Here is an 18,270-nt window from a genome sequence, read left to right on the forward strand (position 1 = left end):
CAGACCCTGGGTGCAGGCAGGAGCGGGAACTGTGTACCTTCGGGCTGGGGCGCGCAGGCCCTGGGTCTCATCTTGCACTGCAAGAAAACCAGTGCCTTTAAAATAGTTGCAAAGGACATTGTCCAACTCCTAGGACAGTCACTAATTTAAGAAAATACGAATATCCTGTGAAAGAAGAGAAAGTGGACTAAAACAAATGTTATATTAACTGAACAAAAAAGCAGGAAAAATAGAGTGAATCAGAGAGCAGAACTGACCTAGTTATATAATTATAACCTCTGTATATGTAGGGTCCAGTGATGCCTCACAGATTGGCCTGGAACTCTCTGTATAGACCAGGCTGGCCTCAAACTCTCAGGGTTCCACTTGCCTCTGCCTTCCAACTGCTGGCATTAAAGGTGTGCGCCACCATGCCCAGTATCAAAAATAACTTTATATGTGAATAATCTAAACACATCACTTAAAGACAAATTGTCACAGCTCACAGGAAGCACTTCTAACCAAGACAGCTACCGCGCCATACACGTGACATCACAGCGCTCAGGGGGCTGCGCAGGTGGACCCACTTGCCTAAATAGCAAAACCCTTTGTCCAGAGACCAAAACCACCAGCTAAATAGACAAACCAGACCACCGAACAACCAACTCCAAGAAATCCGTAATGAGAAGGTGAAGACCTCAGATAAATAGACGAAGAAGTCACAGGAGCCTTGTGAAGAACACAGTGCTGACGTCACGGATTCCCAGGATGGCACTCAAGATGTGCGTCTCGTGCAGAGTTCAGGGAGCTCAGGGGACCACCTGTGGCATTGGTGCTAACAGGGCCAAAGGGAAGGCCCTGGACACAGGAAGGGCAGAGGCCTGGTTTACCTCTGCAGTGGGTATGTCAGCAGACAGGAAGGTCAGCACAGTGGCCACACTCAAAAAGAGCACACAGCCGAAGCTCTGTGCCTGAAGTCCATGGGTGGCAGGATAAACTGGAAGCACCAAAGTGTGTCAAAGGACTGGACAAGGGGCTGCAGTGCGTGTGTGTTTAATTTCCCCACCCAGCCTTGACAGCAAGTGTGTGTGCAAGTGTCGCATGTCACATTTGAAAGGACAGTTGTGGGAGGACAGTTGTGGGAGATGGTTGCACCGAGTCCCTCCTCGGCATTTTCCTACTCTTAAGTGGTGAGGACAGCGTGTGGAAACCTTCCAGAACCATTAGGCATCTCCCTCCTAATTCCTTCAACCATTAGGGCCCCTAAACAGAAAGGCCCATTTCCTTGGAGACGGGGACCGCTCTTCTGAGTCAAGACAGTGTGCACTTGGCTGCAAAGCAAAAGTTTTCTGCACCCTGGGGCTTGTGGTTCCCCGGGTCCAGGCAGGTGAGATACCACAGGCTTCTTGGCAACAGACAGGGAACCACAGGCAGGCCAAATGGCCACACAGGTGCCCCCTCCTTTTAATCCATGTTTCCGGGCCTTTGTGTTCCCCATTTTTGACAGGACAAAGCTCCTTGTCTCTGCTTTCCTGGGAGAGTTGCCATGCCAGGACTGTGGCCAGGGAGCAGGATGCCCCTGCCATGCAAATTAGACCTGCAGCTTGGTTCTGCCAAGACCTGTGGGGCTGGCGATCTTAGCCCAGTGCCATTCTGCCCTGGAAGTGCATGTGTGGTTTCTGTGGTGTATGTGTGTGTGAAGTGTGAGTGCGCACATGCATGCAGGTGTACCTGAGAGCGTGTGTCCATGCATGTGTGTTGTCTGTGGTGCGTGCATGCGTGCGTGCGTGCGTGTGTGTGTGTGTGTGTATGTGTGTGTGTGTGTGTTGGGGGAGGGCTTGCTGTGCAGGGACACAGAAAAGGCAGAGGGAAGTTATAGAGGTGGGCTGTCATGGGGACTGTACCTTGCTGCAGATTCCAAGTCTGCTGAGGGTGCACTCAGAATGCTATCTTTCTCTTTATAATGGATTCATTTGGTGAAGGAACAAGTAATACATTTACATGGTTCAAAAGTCAAGATGCTAAAAAAAAAAAAAAACTTGAAAAATTCACCCCACTTTCACCCTGTCCTCCTGTGCTCCCATGGGAGCTCGTATGAGCTTGGTGTGGTTCTTACACCACTAGAGAAATACAAAATGGAACAAAACAGAGGTATTATCCTTCCCTCTGCTCTTTTCATGCCTGAAGGATTTCTTTAAACATAGCAGTCTGTCCTAGAGGCCTTCCCTTGCTGCCTAGAGAGCTGTACACAGTTGTGGTACTCTATGGTACACTCTGGGCTTTTAAACCAAGACCCTATTGGCAGGAATTTGAGGTGAAATTCTTGGTTTTCTCATGACCCCTTTCTTCCACCAGAGCTGTGGGCTCAGACTCACCCCTTAGGGACTTGCCTGGGCTACAGGTCATGTGATCCTCATTTTATTGGGTTTTTGTTGTTATTGTTGTTCTTATCTGTTTTAATGTGTATGAGTATTTTGCCCGCATGTATGTCTGTGCACCTTGTGAGTACCAGGTACATGTAGTGGCCAGAAGATAGCCTCAGATGTCCTGAGATTGTAGTTACAGACAGTTATAAGCTACCATGCAGATCCTGGGAATCAATCTGTTTGAGAAGGATTAAGAGGTGTGGTCTTGTTGGAAGATGCATGTAACAGGGGTAGACTTTTAAGTTTCAAAAACCCATACTATTCCCAGTTAGTGCTTGCTCTCTTCTCTCTCTCTCTCTCTCTCTCTCTCTCTCTCTCTCTCTCTCTCTCTCTCACACACACACACACACACACACACACACACACAGAGTTGTTGCCTCAACATGTGAGCTCCTAGCTACTGCTCCAGCACCATGCTTACCTATCTGTCTGCTGCTATGTTTCCTGTTGTGATGGTCATGGACTCACCCTCTGCCAACAAACTCTTTTTTTTTCCCCTCAAATTGCTTGGATAACGTGTCTTGTCACAACAATTTAAAAGTACCAGAGACAACATCTCCTTCGTGATACTTTCTGACCCTCCTGAGTCCTTTAGATCCTAGGTCCAGAAGCTGCAGTAGCAGAGGAACAATGCTGATCGTTTCATCAGCATTGCGGACACATCTATGAAGAGCTAAGGTGGGTGCTGTTGTCCCCAGGGGTTCATAAGAACACAGCTGCCTGCCTGGGCTTGGTCCTCGCTGTTGCAGAGGAAGCTTAGTGGCTGGCAGGGGGTTGCCACTGACTGTTCTTGCCCTCCCCTCCATGACCTGGCAGCTCAGTAGGGACTGGCTCTTCGGCTTTGCTTCTGGCATGAAGACAACATAAACAGAGACCCATCTTGACCGAGGGCCACATAAATATGAGCAGGACAGAAACATTTGCTCCGAGTCTCTGGTATTCAGGGATGTCAGTCACCATAGCACAGCACTGTAAGCTGTGCAGAAGAAACTAAACAGCAATAGGCTAGCTATGATCTCTCTACACCTGAGGACCAAGGAATAAATGCCGCCTCCACAGGGAAGATGGAAGCCGCGGGGCTAAGGCTACAAGAATGGAGAGTTGTGCTGTCAAAGTGCTTAAACTAAACCTGAGGTGCCAATCAGATCCCCAACTGGCATTGCCAGGTGTGTGGTTGGATGTAGAATTCTGCCACTCAAACAAGATGGACATGTGCAATGTGTGGAGCCCAGACTGACAGTTAGGAGCCACGCACTGGGGAGAGAGAGAAAGTAGCGCCCTCGGTCCTCAAATGCAAGCTTTTGGAAATACACAGAAGTGCTGAGAGGAAAACACAGCTGGAGGCGTCCTGATGTAAGGGATAAAAAGAAGACTCCTGGGGATGTGTGCCCTCAAATTCACCATCCTCCTGCCTCTGCTCCCACAAGGGGGACCACTACACTTGACCCAGGATGTTTAAGTTGCCAAAAGAGAAACTCCAGATAGCCAGGGGCTTGGAGGGTTGAAGTCTGTATAAGCAGTGGTTCACAGCTGGCCTGAGAGGACACTGTAGGAATATGAGAGTGGGCGGTGCAGGTGATTTCTGTTTGTGATCCATGAATTGGCTTCCTATATTCAGCGGTGATGTGCAGTAATTTGATTTAAAAGAGTCTTAATAATTCTACCTATGGCACATAAAAATATGCCACAAAAATGGAGGACTCAGTTATGACATGTAAATTCTCAATTTGTTTACCATGGGCCTGAATCTATCAGTACCTGGCAGAGAGCCCAGGGCTCCCTCTAGTGGCCATTATGGCTTAGTGTGCCTACTCTACCTCATCTGACAAAGCAAGATCCCTTCCCATCTAAGTGCTGTGACCATTTCTGGAAATGCCTCTGGCTTTGCTGACTATCAAGGAACAAGGGGCTAATGTGCACCAGCCAGTCAGCTGGAGCCCTAAATATCCCACCTCCCAGTGGGACAGTGAATGATGGGAACTGTGAATTTGGGGAGACGAGAGCTAGAATGGAGAATGTTTGGGCACTGAAATTATTAAAAAACAAACAAACAAACAAAAAACCCAAGACCTAGCCAAGGCCTTATGAAAACTAAGTACTCATGTGCCTGACCTTTACCACACTGCAGGCTTAGTTCCAAACCACAGCAATAAAGCAAGCGGCATAACAGTGTCATGTGGCCGTGTTTGGAGACTGTCATCTGCATCTTCATGCCTTCTTGTCGTCTCATCTCTATTTTTACAGGACGCGTAGTTGTTGCACATGGGCAGTGCGATATTCCAGCACTGGTGACCCTCACTGTTGCCCCCGCCTTAGCCCCGTTCCTGCTGCCTTGCTTCTTGGGTCTGCGCTTAATGACTTGCTTGGCCAATGGATCAAGGTGAAAGGGCCATTCTGAGGCCAGGGTCTAAGGGGTCACAGCTCCTGCCTGGATCTCCTAACAGTGGCTGAGTTAGGAGTCTGCTGAGGCTCCTAGTGACAGTAGCCCAGCTATCTCAAGACATCCAGCTGTCTCCAGTTAATTGACAGTCCCAGCTGGCACTGACTGCCACCCAAGGAGGAGTGGCTTCCCTCAGCCACCTGCCTAGGCTCAGAGCACCCCATTTAGGAATGGTTTAAAAACCAGGAGGAGGCACCTAGAGGAACTGCATAAGGCCATGGTTCACTAGCCAAGGGCTGCTGTACTCAGAGCAGAGAAGTATAGCCCCCCCCCCCCCCAGAGAAGCAGCAGGCATTCCCAAGTCACAATAAGAGCAGTGAACGTTGGTGGGGTACCAGTACACACAGGGTGCGCTCATGTGTGCATCCTAGCAACCACCCTTTAACTGAGTATAGATCCCTCTTGCAGCCACAATAACAAAAGTGTCTGGAAACAGCATCAACCCCTGGGTACATCCAGCTCCTGGCACAGCCCTCCAGAGAGGCAGGGAGAGGCTCCACAATGAGCTCATTGGCAGACCTTGGGTATTGGGAAACTTCCAGGAAAGTTGAAATTTTGGTACTGCCTCTGAAGGACGGGACGTGTTCTCCTGTGCCATCGCGACGTCACGGCACACTGAGCTTGCGATAAGATGGCAGCAAAGGCTGGCTGGTCTGGCGGGTCTGGAAGGGAGACTTCAAGCACATGCCAGTGATGGAAGTAGCGGGGAAATGTAGCACCAAGTGAGCGAGTCACCTGAGCTCTGTGCCAAACGTGGCAGTAATGGAGAGCCACGTGGGTGCCAAGTGAGCGAGCTGCCTCAGTCCTGCCCATGAACAGCTGACAGTGGGCAGCTCTGCCAAGCCCTGAGTGCCCAGTCCAAACGGGCGATGACCTCCCAGGAGACACCAGCAGACACCTGACTGGCCTGGTAAGGGTCTCTACCACCCCTTCCTCTACAGGAGTGAATATAAATCATCGCATTGACGAGTGACACTGGCCAAGGCAATGGTACCTCAGCCTACGGAGGGAAGACTTTGTCTGCAGGTGCTACTTGTCTCTGGTGAAAACTCCATTGTGCGCAGTGTATAAGATTACAATGGCCTGACTCTGGGTCTTCTCCCCAAAGCCAAGGGGGAAAGAGTCTGTGTTAGAGGTTTGAACCAAGGTGGGGAAGGAGATAAGATGTAAGACAAAAATAAAAGAAGGGATTTTTAGTTTAGTGTTGGGGGTTTTGTTTGTTTGTTTTTTGGGTTTTGTTTTTTTTTTTTTAGGATGCATTTGTAGCAAGGGATGAGTGTGGAGCAGATGAAGTCCTGAATGAATGTGTGTTATTGGCATGGGCACAGCCATGTCAAGGACCCCAATGTCTCAAACCCAGAGGAATGGCAAAGCCTTTCCCCAGTGAGGCTCAGAAGAGTGACAAAATTTGCCTCTGGTCCAAGTACCAGGATTTACAAATTATTGACCAATGTGTGCAAAAACTAGCAGCTGTATTTCCCCCTCTAGGCGACTGCAACCTGAGACTGCTCCCCCACAGAGACCTCCTACTGATACTGCCTAATCCCTCTGTGCTGCTGTACGCAATAAAGACTAAGTGTCTAGGTTGAGTAACAGGTGCCCTCCATCAGAGCAAGCACAGGCTGCCCCAGACCAGCTTTCCCGTTTGTGTGTCTGCATTGCCCTGGTCAGGGTCCCAGGACCACGCCAAGCAGAACGTGCCAGGGACGCGGTGAGGGGGAAAAAGAGGTCCCTGAGCATCTGAGGCTGTATGGTGGGCAGGAGGCTTCCTTTTCCCCCTGGAACTTAAGGGAAGGTGAAGGAGGGGCACAGGTGGGGGCCTGTGCACATGTCCTCTCCCACGCAGACCCCTAGAGATGATATGCTAGATCGGGGTATTCACCAAGCATCCCTGTGCACAGGGGCTATTCTAGGAGCCAGTATCCTGCCTCGGGGAGTCGGAACATGTCTCTCACGGGCAGTATCCTTTTCTTCCTCTTTGCTTTTTCTGAGATGTGGTCTCACTATAAAGTGGCTGGTCTGGAACTCACGATATAGACTAGGCTGGCCTTGAACTCAGAGATCCCACCTCCCCAGCGATAGGATTAAAGCTGTTCACCACAATGCTTAGTAATACCAGGATTCTTGTAGGCTGCAGGTTGTAGGGAGGGCGGTGCCAGGTGGACAGCAAAGAACAGGAGCTGCATAGCTGCATGTCAAAGCAGTGGTATTGGAGGCCTCCCTGGGGATTCAGGGAACCATAGTTGGGAGGAGCCAGAAAGAACCAGAGGGTGGAGACAGCTGCACAGAGCCCTGTGGGGCCCCAGGCTGAGCATCTGCTCTGCAGAAGGCTCACTGCCAGCTGCCATAGTCAGAACAGACGGTGACAGCCGTAAACTGGAGGGGGGAAGGAAGAAGCCATGCTTCATACTCAGCTGGACAGGACTCAGTGCATCATTACTCTCATGTAGTCCTTGCTGTCCATCACCTGTACCCTCCTCACTGTTCTGGAGTTTTCCAGGCCCTCTAAGCCCACTCTCCCTGAGCTCTTTCATTGGGCTGACCCTTTTCCCAAGGTGTGTGTTTCCCCAAGTTTGTATTACCTGGACGTGCTGTATCCTTCCCCAGGTGTGCCCTTCTCCAGGTCCTCTTTCACCCAGAGTGACCTCTGCCCATACATCCCCTCCCTAAAGGCTCCCTCATCCCAGGGTCACTTGGGTCTGAACTTTCTCTAGGCTTCTGCTTGGCTCCACTGCCACGCTTTTCTCCCCACCTGCTGAAAACACAGCTCCCATCTGTCTTCCTGTCATGCCCATGGATCCAGTGACATCTGCTCCTTGTCCAGGTCTGGCCAGTGACAAAGTTCCTTAAGCTGCATTTTCCAAAAACTAAATTCTTCACTGTATCTTCAAACTCAAAACAGTGCCAGCCTATCACAGTGCTCAAGAGTTTATCCAGAGTTCACGGACTAGGTACAGCCTGCCCTTCTGCACCGAGCTTCTGGAATACAGGGTTCCACATCTTCCACAGTGGCTGCTTGTTCCAATACTTGGCGGAGTTTGATGGCCTATCTGCCACAGCATGGTGACCGTGACAACAGTAGTGATTCTCCCAGGTGCCTGCAGTCATGGGGAACTAACTTCCTGCACCAGTTTTAAGCTTTGTGTGTGTGAACATGGTTTCTCTGGAGTGTGACAGAGCTGGACTTGTGCTCTCTGACCAGTAACGATATTCTGTGAGCCCACAGCGCTGGTTCCAGATTCCCACACAGGAGGAGTACCCATAGCCACCCTTACTGGAACAGCCTTAGAGCATAGCAGGAAAGCCTGGGGACTTTGACATGCAGTGGTGGTTGCTCAACCTGAGTTACCAGAGCCTATCCTGGCTTGGAAACCAGAGCCTGCCCCTCTCCCTCCCTCCCTTGTCCCAGCTTCCCAAGCCAGCAGGGCCTACTGGGGTGGGTGGTCCTGCCCTTGCCTAACTGGATCCTGCCTGCCAGCCCTCATAGCTATGTGCAATTGGGAACATTTCAAGTGGCTGGGACCCCAGGGGCTGTGTGGGGTCATGACTCTTATCTATAGAATGAATGAGTTCATCTCACTGCAGGCAGGGCATTGGTGTTACGGAGACTGAGGTGAGCTAACAAACGTCCCTTTCTGGGCTCTGCTACTGGAGGGAGAATCATGAGTCAGGCAGCTAACAAATAGCCACAGGACACATGGCAACTCTCACTGTGCCTGTCTCCTTGGATGCCTTTGTTTTCCTCTGAGCTCCCTTTGCTGAGGCATCAAAGTCTGAAAAGCCGTCTGCCTGAGAGGCGAGAGTGAGTGAGGTAACACAGGAATCCGCCCATCTTAGTAGCTAGTTTCCCTGCTCTAATCTGTCCCAGGGCCTGATTCTCCAGGACAGTGCCCTTCCAGGCAATGGGCTGCCTGCTGCAATGTTCTGTGCCTCTGCCACTTGCCTTTGGAGTGAGGGAGCTAGGGAATTTGCAGCGTTGGCATTCTCAAATGCTTCCTCCTAGAAGAGACATTCTCAGAACTGCTGGCAAAGATGGACTATAGAGGAGAAAGGTTTCCAGGGAGACTGGGGAAGCATTTGGGCTGTTGGGGTACAAATGTCAACACCACCACCACCTCACATACAAATAAATATGTTAACACCTTATGGGACTCAAAGCGGAGGCAGATGGTGCCTGCGGAGGAGCTCCAGTGGTCAGGACAATGACACCCACAGAGGACACTAACTCCACACCTCTGACAAGAGTCCAAACAGAGATGGCTGAGTGGCCTCTGCACTGTCCAAGAGGACCTCGTACTGGCTATGGCTGCCACGTCCCACCATGATGATAGTGAACTGAACCTCTGAAAATGTAAGCCACCTCAATTATATGTTTTTCCTTTATAAGAGTTGCTGCGGTCATGGTGTCTCTTCACAGGAATAGAAGCCTTAGCCAAGATACCATCGCTCCCCCTCATCTCCTCCTGCCCTTCTTTCCTTCCATCATCTGTCCATCTGTCCATCTATGAATTCACTCAGCTATACATCCATTCTTACACTTGTTCTCCAGCCTTTCCTCCCTTCTACCCATCCCTACATACACATCCACTCCTTCCTCCTTTCTCTTCCTTCCTTCCTCCCTTTCTTCCTTCTTCTGTCCTACCTTCATTCTTCCCTCCTTCCTTTCTCTCTTCTCCCTTCCTCCCTCCCTCTTTCCTCCCTTTTCTTCCTCCCTCCCTCCCCTTCCTTTCTCTCTTCTCCCTTCCTCCCTCCCTCCCTCCTTCCTTCCTTCCTTCCTTCCTTCCTTCCTTCCTTCCTTCCTTATTTCCTTCCTTCCTCTTTCCTTCCTCCAGCCCTTTATTCCTGTTCTGTTTTTTGTTTTTGTTTTGTTTTTGTAAATTTTACACAAGCTAGAGTCATCTGGGAACAGGACCCTCAGTTGAAAAATGCCCTCCTCATATTGGCCTGACTGATGTGTGAGGGTAGAGCCCACTGCAGACAGTGCTAGCCCTGGGCAGGTGGCCCAGGGTTATATAAGAATATGGCTGAGTAAGCAATGTTCCCATGGCTTCTGCTTCAGTTCCTGCCTTGAGTTCCTACTCTGACTTCCCTTTATGATGGGCTGTGATTAGGATAAGTAACCCTTTTCCCCCCAAGTTGCTTTTGGTCATGGTGTTTACCACAGTAATAGAAAGCAAACTAGGGTGTTTCTCCTAGTTAGTTGTCTGTTCATCTGCCTATGGGCTTATCTATCTATCTATCTATCTATCTATCTATCTATCTATCTATCTATCTTCTATCTATCTTCCATCTATCTATCATCTATCTATCTATCTATCTATCTATCTATCAATCAACCTATCTTCTGTCTATCTATCTATCTATCTATCTATCTATCTATCATCTATCTATCTTCCATCTATCTATCATCTATCTTCCATCTATCTATCTATCTATCTATCATCTATCTATCTATCTTCCATGTATCTATCATCTATCTATCATCTTCCATCTATCTATCATCTATCTATCTATCTACCCATCTATCTATCTATCTATCATCTATCTATCTATCATCTATCTATCATCTATCTATCTATCTATCTATCTATCTATCTATCTATCATCTATCTATCTATCATCTATCTATCATCTATCTATCTATCTATCTATCTATCTATCTATCTATCTATTATCTATCTAGCATCTATCTATCTATCTTCCGTCTATCTATCTATCATCTATCTTCCATTTATCTATCATCTATCTATCTATTTTCCATCTATCATCTATCTATCTATCATCTATCTATCTATCTATCTATCTATCTATCTATCTATCTATCTATCTATCTATCATCTCCTCTTTAAAGCTCTCCATTTATTTATTCTTCTACCCACACCCACACATATCTTTGCTCTCCCTCCCCTCCTGCTCTCCTAGTTAAGGTGTCAGGAAGACTCCTCCCCAATCTGTCTGTTGATGGCTCCCCCACCTCACCTCATCCCCACCCCATCCTTCTCAGGAGCTGCAGAGATAGCAAATTCTTTCTTTTCTTGTACAGCCAACTTTCCCCTCCCCACTGGGTCTTTCCCTGTGGCTTTGAGACTCTGCATCCCGTCCTTAAATCCATTCCCCTTCTCACTTGCCATCTCTTTACCTTCCCCTCCCAGGGCAGACACTTCAAAAGCGCCCAGCCTCTGCACTGGCTCTGTCCATCAGTGGAACGCAATTCCATCTCTGAGGTTCCAGAGGACCCCCAGCCATCCCTCAGGCAGCCACTCTATCCCCCAACCTGACCTGCTGGCCTCACATACCTATCTGCACACAGTCCCGACACTCCCTCTGCCCCCATACCGTACACCGCAGACCTCAGCTGACTATGCTGCCCGGTCTCCTTTGCCTAGCAGGCGGCTTCTAGCTCACTCAGCCATCGGGAATCCCTGGGTACAAGGACGAGTGACTGAATGAGCTTCCCAGGACATCATGTGCTAGGTAAATGCTGTACCGCAGAGCCACATGCCAGGTGTATGTCCTCTGTCTGCCTCTCATCCTGGAGTGTCCATGCATGAGATTGGCTCCCTGCTGTCATCGTCTCCTTAATTCTACCATGTGCCTGTCACTATATCATCACGTGAGCCTCTTCCACTGTGCCACTAAGGTTGGGCTCCCTCCTGACCCTCATGCAACCTCTGTGCTATGTCCATTCCTAGCCTTCCCTCGGTATGTGCCAGGAGATTGACCTGCAAGGCCTGTGCCTGCAGCTGAGTCCAACAGAAAGTTCTGGCTTGTCAGAGGAGAGAGGGATGAAGGTGTGTTAGGCAGGCTGGCATCATGGTAACGAAGTCACTGACTGACGAAGAGAAAGGGTTGTTTCAGCTCACTCCTTTGGAAGTTTCGGTCCGTGATCACTTGGCCCCTTGTATGGGCTTTGGATGAGGGCAGCACAGCATGGCAGGGGCACAGGAGAGCTAAGAGCTCACTCGTGGGACAGGGAGCAGAGGGACAGGCAGGTACCAGGGTCCCACAGTCCCCTTGAGCCAATGTCTTTAGACCTTCCACAGAGTCGGCCACACAAAGGTTCCACCACTTCCCAGTGCTGCCAGTCTGAACACTCATCCTATAGCAAAGCAGGAGGAGCTGGGGTGTCCCTAGGTCCCCTGAGGCTGCTGTGTCACTTGGCTGTGGCCACCCCACATGCTGTCCTCTGGGATCTATTAATGCTCCAAACTCCTGCTCCTCAGGGCCTTGGGGACTGGAGACCACAGCTCTGCCCCTGACTCTGGGGTGGGCTACCATCCTGGGCTCCCGGTCCAGTGCCACATCTTGTCTCGGCGTGCCAGGCTCCTGCCTCTGCTCCTACAGGATTTTATCACTGTTTCTGCTCCAGGGGTGGGGACACAAGGTCAAATGGATCTTTTATGCTTTTTCTTTTTAAATGCCAAATGGTCAGGTTATGATATTAAGGTGATGGTCGGTGAAAACCGTCTTTTCAGTTTTTGTTCTGTTTTATGAGCCAGCATCTCATGTAGCCCCAGGCTACCCTCTAGCTCCCTAGGAAACCAAGGTGACCTTGAAACTCTAATCCTCCTGTCTCCAAACCTCCAGTTCTGCCATATTCAGTGAGTTCACTGTTTCATAGTGGTCCCTGCCAGCCATCATCCCTTCACTCACCCCTCATCCTCCTGCCCCCATCTCCTGCTCTGCCCATCACCAAGGTTTCTCAATTTTCCAGGTTGAAACCATCCACTTTAAAACCAAGCCTCCCCAGTTCAGGCTCCACACACTCCCTTCCTGTAACTCTGAGTGCTCAAGAGGCCTCTCCTATGTGGAATCGTTAGGTCCCTCTGATTCTGGTTTATTCCAGTACATTTTAGTTAATATGACTTAACCTCATTCAGTATAACAAGCTCAAGACTCATCCATGTCATCAGTGGACCGGTTTTCCTCCGTTTTTAAAGTCTGAATTATATCCTTTGAATATGTGTGTGTGTGTGTGTGTGTGTGTGTGTGTGTGTGTGTATGTATGTATGTATATGTATATATATATGTATGTATTGGTTTTTCGAGACAGGGTTTCTCTGTAGCTTTGGTGCCCATCCCGGAACTAGTTCTTGTAGACCAGGTTGGCCTCGAACTCCCAGAGATCTGCCTGCCTCTGCCTCCTGAGTGCTGGGATTAAAGGCGTGCACCACCACTGCCCGGCTTGAATATATATATTTTTTTTTAAGAAAAAGCAATTGAGAATTGAATGTTAGTTACCAAGATGCTTTGTGAACTATCTTACAAAATCATAAGTGTTATTACCACTGGGACACAGGGTCCAGTGACACTGTTGCCAGTGACCCCTGACCTTTCCAGCTCCTCTACTGCTGCCTGGTGACCTGGATTTCAAACTTCACAGATGAACCTGCCCCTCCCTGCATGCACCCTGAACCTTTCTCTCTGCTCTCCTGGCTGGGATGTCCCCATTTCTTTTTGATAAGTTTATCGCAGCCCCGCCCAACCTGTGATCCAGACCTCTCTCTTAGCAGCGATCCTCTCTCCTCTGACCCCTGCTGTGTATCCCTGGGTGGGGGAGGCAGCACCTGCCCCTCTCTGTGTCAGCATCAGGGGTCATCTGCAGGCCTCCTGCTCTCTTGGGCACTGAGATGTTCAGAAAAACACTGAGATTTGACCAAGCATGGCCCACAGGCTCCGCCCACTATTGCAGAGATATGGCGTAAGAAAGACCTCGAACTTTCTGAACACACCTCATCTCTTTAAAAAGAGAGGTGTTGTGTTTTCAGGTTGTCACATGGGCTGTGGTTCAAGGCAGAGGTTAGTGTTTCAGCGAGGCCTGAGGACAACACCCATTTTACATTCTACGTCAAAGGCAGGGTGGGCTCTTCCAAGAGGAAATGCAGTGGACCACTGTGACCTCTGGAGAAAGGTTCCAAAAAGTGAGGTGTTAGCTGTGGCTCACAAGGTGGGATGCAAGGCCCCAAGAGATGAGAATTCTGCCCCCAGAAAGTTTGTAGCTAGGCTTGGTGACACACACCTGCAATCCCATTCCCAGAAAGCTGAGCTAAGAGATTAGTCTCCAGGTCCAGGCTAGCCTGGACGTACATGGTGAGACCCTGTCTCCACAAAACCAAACAAAGTTTGGGTCACTTACCCTGCTTACCTTGACTTCCCAAGGCCACAGTCCTGGCTAGGTTAATGTTTCCTCGTACTTGGTGAGTTCCAGAACCAGCTGAATCATGCTTATACAACAGAGAGGAAAGCTGTTCTGCCCCTCTTCTCACCTGTGCCCTTGCCTCGAGCCGGACGGTCCCTCGTAGCTACCTCAGGATCAAGCTGCAGCCCTTCCACCCTCCTACCACTGCCTCATCCCCTCCACTGTCTCCACCCCCTTACCCACAGCCTAGAAACAGGCCAGTACCTGCCATTCTTCCTGGGGACCGAGTCACAGGGTCCTGCAGAGAGTTCCAGCCCACCCACAGCCCCCACCACGCCGCTTTAGCATCCTTAACAGAGACGGTGGTTTAAGACAAAACGGTGAGTTCTTGCCCCCATAGACAGAAAGTCTCACGGGAGCTCTGACGTTGGAGTGTGGCTTACGCTAGGACACGTGCACCACCCCCGAATAACTGCTGGGCACTGCTAGCATGGTGACCTGGGGTGGTCATTCAGTGAGCACCATACGGGGCTGGAACGCGTATGGTTCTGCCACTCTCTGACCTCAAGCGTGTTTCTCTGTCTGCCTGTGAAGGCATGGATCCAGAATCCACCATTTTCCATTGTTAGAAACAAGTCAGTACACCCATGTCTCCACAGCCATGATGGACCAGATCCTCAAACCATGAGCCTCAGCGGGCCCTTCTTTCCTTATGTGGATTTTGCTGGGCATTTATGTAAATGAAAAAAGTAGCATAGAGGTCCCTCCTTACCGCAGGGAACTTTGCTTATGCCCCCCGCTTCCACTCAGCACCTCTAAAAGGATGGATTCCCTCAGACTTCCTGGCACCTCATTGGGACAGTCAGCTTCCAGGCTGCTCTCTGGGGATTCCATCACCTGTCCTTCTGCAGACTCTATTCCAGCTTTAGAGCACGGAGCTCACTAAGACCCTGGCATTTAATCATAAAACCTGCAAGTGTTAGGGAGCCTGTTTTACACGCAAGCACGCCACTCCGTGTTAGGGAACTGCCAGGGGGCCAGGACCACCTCATACTCCTGTGGGTGGCATAAGGTAGATAACACTGCAATTGGAGAATCATAAAGGAAAATTAGAGACTTCGTGCATCCCTGAAGACCTGGGGTGTTAATGGGAACATCCTAACTCATGGAGAAAGTAAACGGTATGCAAAAGTCCATGACTCTAGGTCGGTTTATAGGAGCGACAATGGAGGCCTGGAGAACAAGACCACAGGACTCAACCAGGAACCACCATAACCATGTCTGTCCATGCTGGTACAAAGGCAAAATATACACATTAAATCCCCCTGCAACAAGCATCTGTTGAGCAACTACTATGTTCCTGCCCTCAGAGAGTTTACAGTCTAGAGAGAGATATAGAGGATAGGGACCTGGCTCTATATACAACCAGGGGGTGTGGTTAGATCTTTGCCGGCAATAACTGAGAGTGGCTGGCATGGAGGAGCCCAGGAGGCCCCTTAGGTTGTGTGGAGGGGTATAGCACGTCTGGGCTCAGCACCCAGGGCTGGCACAAAGGCTGTGGTTAGCGCGAGTTTGGTGTACTGGAGTGGGGGGACTGGAGCTTGGGAAGAAAGGGCCTCAGAAGTGGTTTGAGAGATAGAGCAGGCAATGAAGGGCACTCACGGAAGGGAGCCTTCGGGACACAGCTTTGGTCAGGAAGTGACGGGCATGTTACTGGACCCTGTATTTTCTTCTGACTTACCTCAACTAGTAGGAAAATGACCCTGCTCCGGGAGGGGGTCTGTGATATCTAGACAAAGCGGAACGGCCAGCAGAGAGAACTCCTTTGAAAACCTGAGGCTGTGAAAAGGTGGGAAGGGCACGGGATTCAGAACCTTGGGCTCACCAGAACACAGCCCGGGATCCGCAGTCAATGGGTTACCTTCTTGTCTCAATTCACAGTGCAGGGGTACCTCTTGCTTATCACTCTCTTGGGTGAGGGAAATGACCCAGGTAATGTAAAGCCCTTTTAACACGCTAGGGATGCTTTACGAGTGCCCCATGTCACCACCAAGGCAAGGACCAGGCCACACAGCCGGGGCTAGCCCTCCGACTCCCCACCCAGCTGGACTTCCATTGGTTCCTCCTCCAGCAGGTTTGGCCTGAGATATGCAAAACTACATGCGGTGGGCCCCGCCTCCTTGCCTCCTCGAGCTGTTCGGTCCCCCAGTCTCAGGACAGAGACTCGCTGAGGTCCCATTGCGTGGACGGTGGGTGACCAGCTGGGCTCCGGAGATGCCGGGCTTGGAACTCAAGCCTGAATTGGGGGCGGGAGCTCTCCAATCCAGCTAGGAATACTCAACCTTTTGAGGATCGGCCCTGGGCAGCACGGTTCTTTGTAGGCGTTGGTGGCCCATTTTGCAGAAGGAAAAGCTGGGGCCCTCTAGGAAGCGAGGCACCTGCGAAAGGACCGCCTGTGCAGGTTCCCTAGTCCACTTTCCAAAGTCCTCTCCCCATTCTCGGGACTGGGAAAGGATCCTCTGATTGGTCAGATCTAGGGGCCTGGCCCGTGGGCGTTCTGTGATTGGAGTGGTCCGGGCTGGGCGGACCCCGGTGCCCGCTCCTCCCCTGTGCGTGGAGTAGGCGTGCTGACCCCAACCAGCTCCACCCCAGACTAGAGCTAGTGCACGGGTCTGGGAGCTTCGCTGCCCGGTGCGGACCCTCGCAGCTAGCAGGTACTTCTGGGTTCCAAGCCCAGGTTTCCGAGTCGGTGACCTTATTCTCCTACTCCCCCTCATTGACCTTGGGTAAGTTTCCTTTTGCTTTCATTGTTTTGAGCGGGGCACCCCGAGCCTCTCCGCTGCAGGCAGACGCTGAACCTTGGAACCACAGCTCTTGCCCTGGGAAGTTTCTTTTTCTGAAGTGGGGGGACTGGAGCTTGGGAAGAAAGGGCCTCCTTTTCTTTTTTGGAGGGAGGGCTTCCCTGAGTAACCCTGGCTATCCCGGAACTAGTTCTGTAGACCAGGCTGGCCTCGAACTCTAAGATCCATCTGCTTCTGCCTCCGGAGTGCTGGAATTATAGGAGTGCATCACCGCGTCTGGCTCATGCCCTGGGAAGTTTCTTAAGCGCTACTGAATCTTGGCTTCTGTTCTGTAAAATGGGGGGACGGGACACAGCAGTGTACAATTCTGGTCCTAGGCAGCTGGTGCTGAGTTTTGACACTGTCTTCTATCTACGTAAGTTCTCCGTGCCCAGGAGACAGCACTGTCATACTTTACAGAGGCATTTGAGACCCAGGGAAGGTGACAATTCACCCAGACCTAAGCTGAAGTCTGCAGGCTTGGAGAGAGGTTGCCCTACTTTACCTTCTAGCCATACCCAGAATCATGGAAGTGTCTGATTGATCTTGGCGCTCTGAGGGACATACCCATCCTCTGCCCAGAGCCACAGCAAAGAGAGCAACATATCAGAGGATTAGCCTTGGGCAGTTGTGGGTAAACCATGGTGGCCACCCGGTCTGCTCCAGCCTGGGACTGCAGTAGGCTATGAACAGAGGGCCCCTGCCGCTGTTCTGCTGTCTTGACCCAGGAGCTGGAAGTGGGGACTGCAGAGCAGGAGCCCCTGAGTCCCTGAAGGTCTGATGCCACAGCAGTCCCTGGGGGGTGCCCCAACGTAAAACAGGGTTGGGAGGTCACACCATATCCTTGGGGCTCAGAGGCTCCCCGGGCCCTCCCACGTTATCTCTGGGGCCAAAGGCCAACTTTAAGTGAAGGACCCTCAGTGTTCCCTCCTCTGCCTTCCTTCTTGTCCCGAACTGTGATATTGGCAGATCTGCAGCAATCCTGACTGCCCCCTGCAGCCAAAAGTGGGGTTTGTTTCATTTGTATTTTACTCCTTTAATCTTTCTGCAAGAAAGAGATGTTCAGCAGGGGATGGAGGCAGGTGTGATAGCACAGATCTGAAATCTCAGCGCTCAAGAGGCCGAGGTGGGAGGTGAGAAATTCCAGGGCAGCCTGTGCGAATGCACTAACACTCCCTTGACAGAAGTCAACAGACACACAGAGGTAAGTGCAGACATACACACACAGCACACCACACACAGCACATTGACGCACACCATACACACACAAACACCATACACACACGACACAATACCACACCACACCACACACACACCACACACACCACACACACACCATACACACACCATACACCATACACACACACCACACACATACCACACACACCATACACACACCATACACACACCACACACACACAAACACCATACACACACCACACACAT

At 50.6% G+C, this 18,270-nt stretch overlaps 1 protein-coding gene and 1 long non-coding RNA gene across 2 annotated transcripts in view; one reads left to right on the plus strand and one right to left on the minus strand.

Moving 5' to 3' along the window:
- Positions 1-4: 4 nt before the first annotated feature.
- On the minus strand, positions 5-16,523 carry LOC113458045. Its single transcript, XR_003378490.1, has 3 exons — positions 16,327-16,523; positions 15,726-15,823; positions 5-77 (listed from the first exon to the last, which is right to left on the minus strand). It is a non-coding gene; the product is annotated as an uncharacterized LOC113458045 (long non-coding RNA).
- Positions 16,524-16,624: 101 nt separating this feature from the next.
- Positions 16,625-18,270, plus strand: part of Aldh1l1 (aldehyde dehydrogenase 1 family member L1) — a 46,387-nt gene continuing 44,741 nt past the window's right edge. The window contains exon 1 of the mRNA XM_005364871.3: positions 16,625-16,770. The gene's annotated coding sequence lies outside the window, so the exon portion shown is untranslated. The remainder of the gene's footprint in view (positions 16,771-18,270) is intronic.

Source organism: Microtus ochrogaster, unplaced genomic scaffold (genome assembly GCF_000317375.1).
Source record: "Microtus ochrogaster isolate Prairie Vole_2 unplaced genomic scaffold, MicOch1.0 UNK1, whole genome shotgun sequence".
In the NCBI taxonomy this organism is placed as follows: domain Eukaryota; kingdom Metazoa; phylum Chordata; class Mammalia; order Rodentia; family Cricetidae; genus Microtus; species Microtus ochrogaster.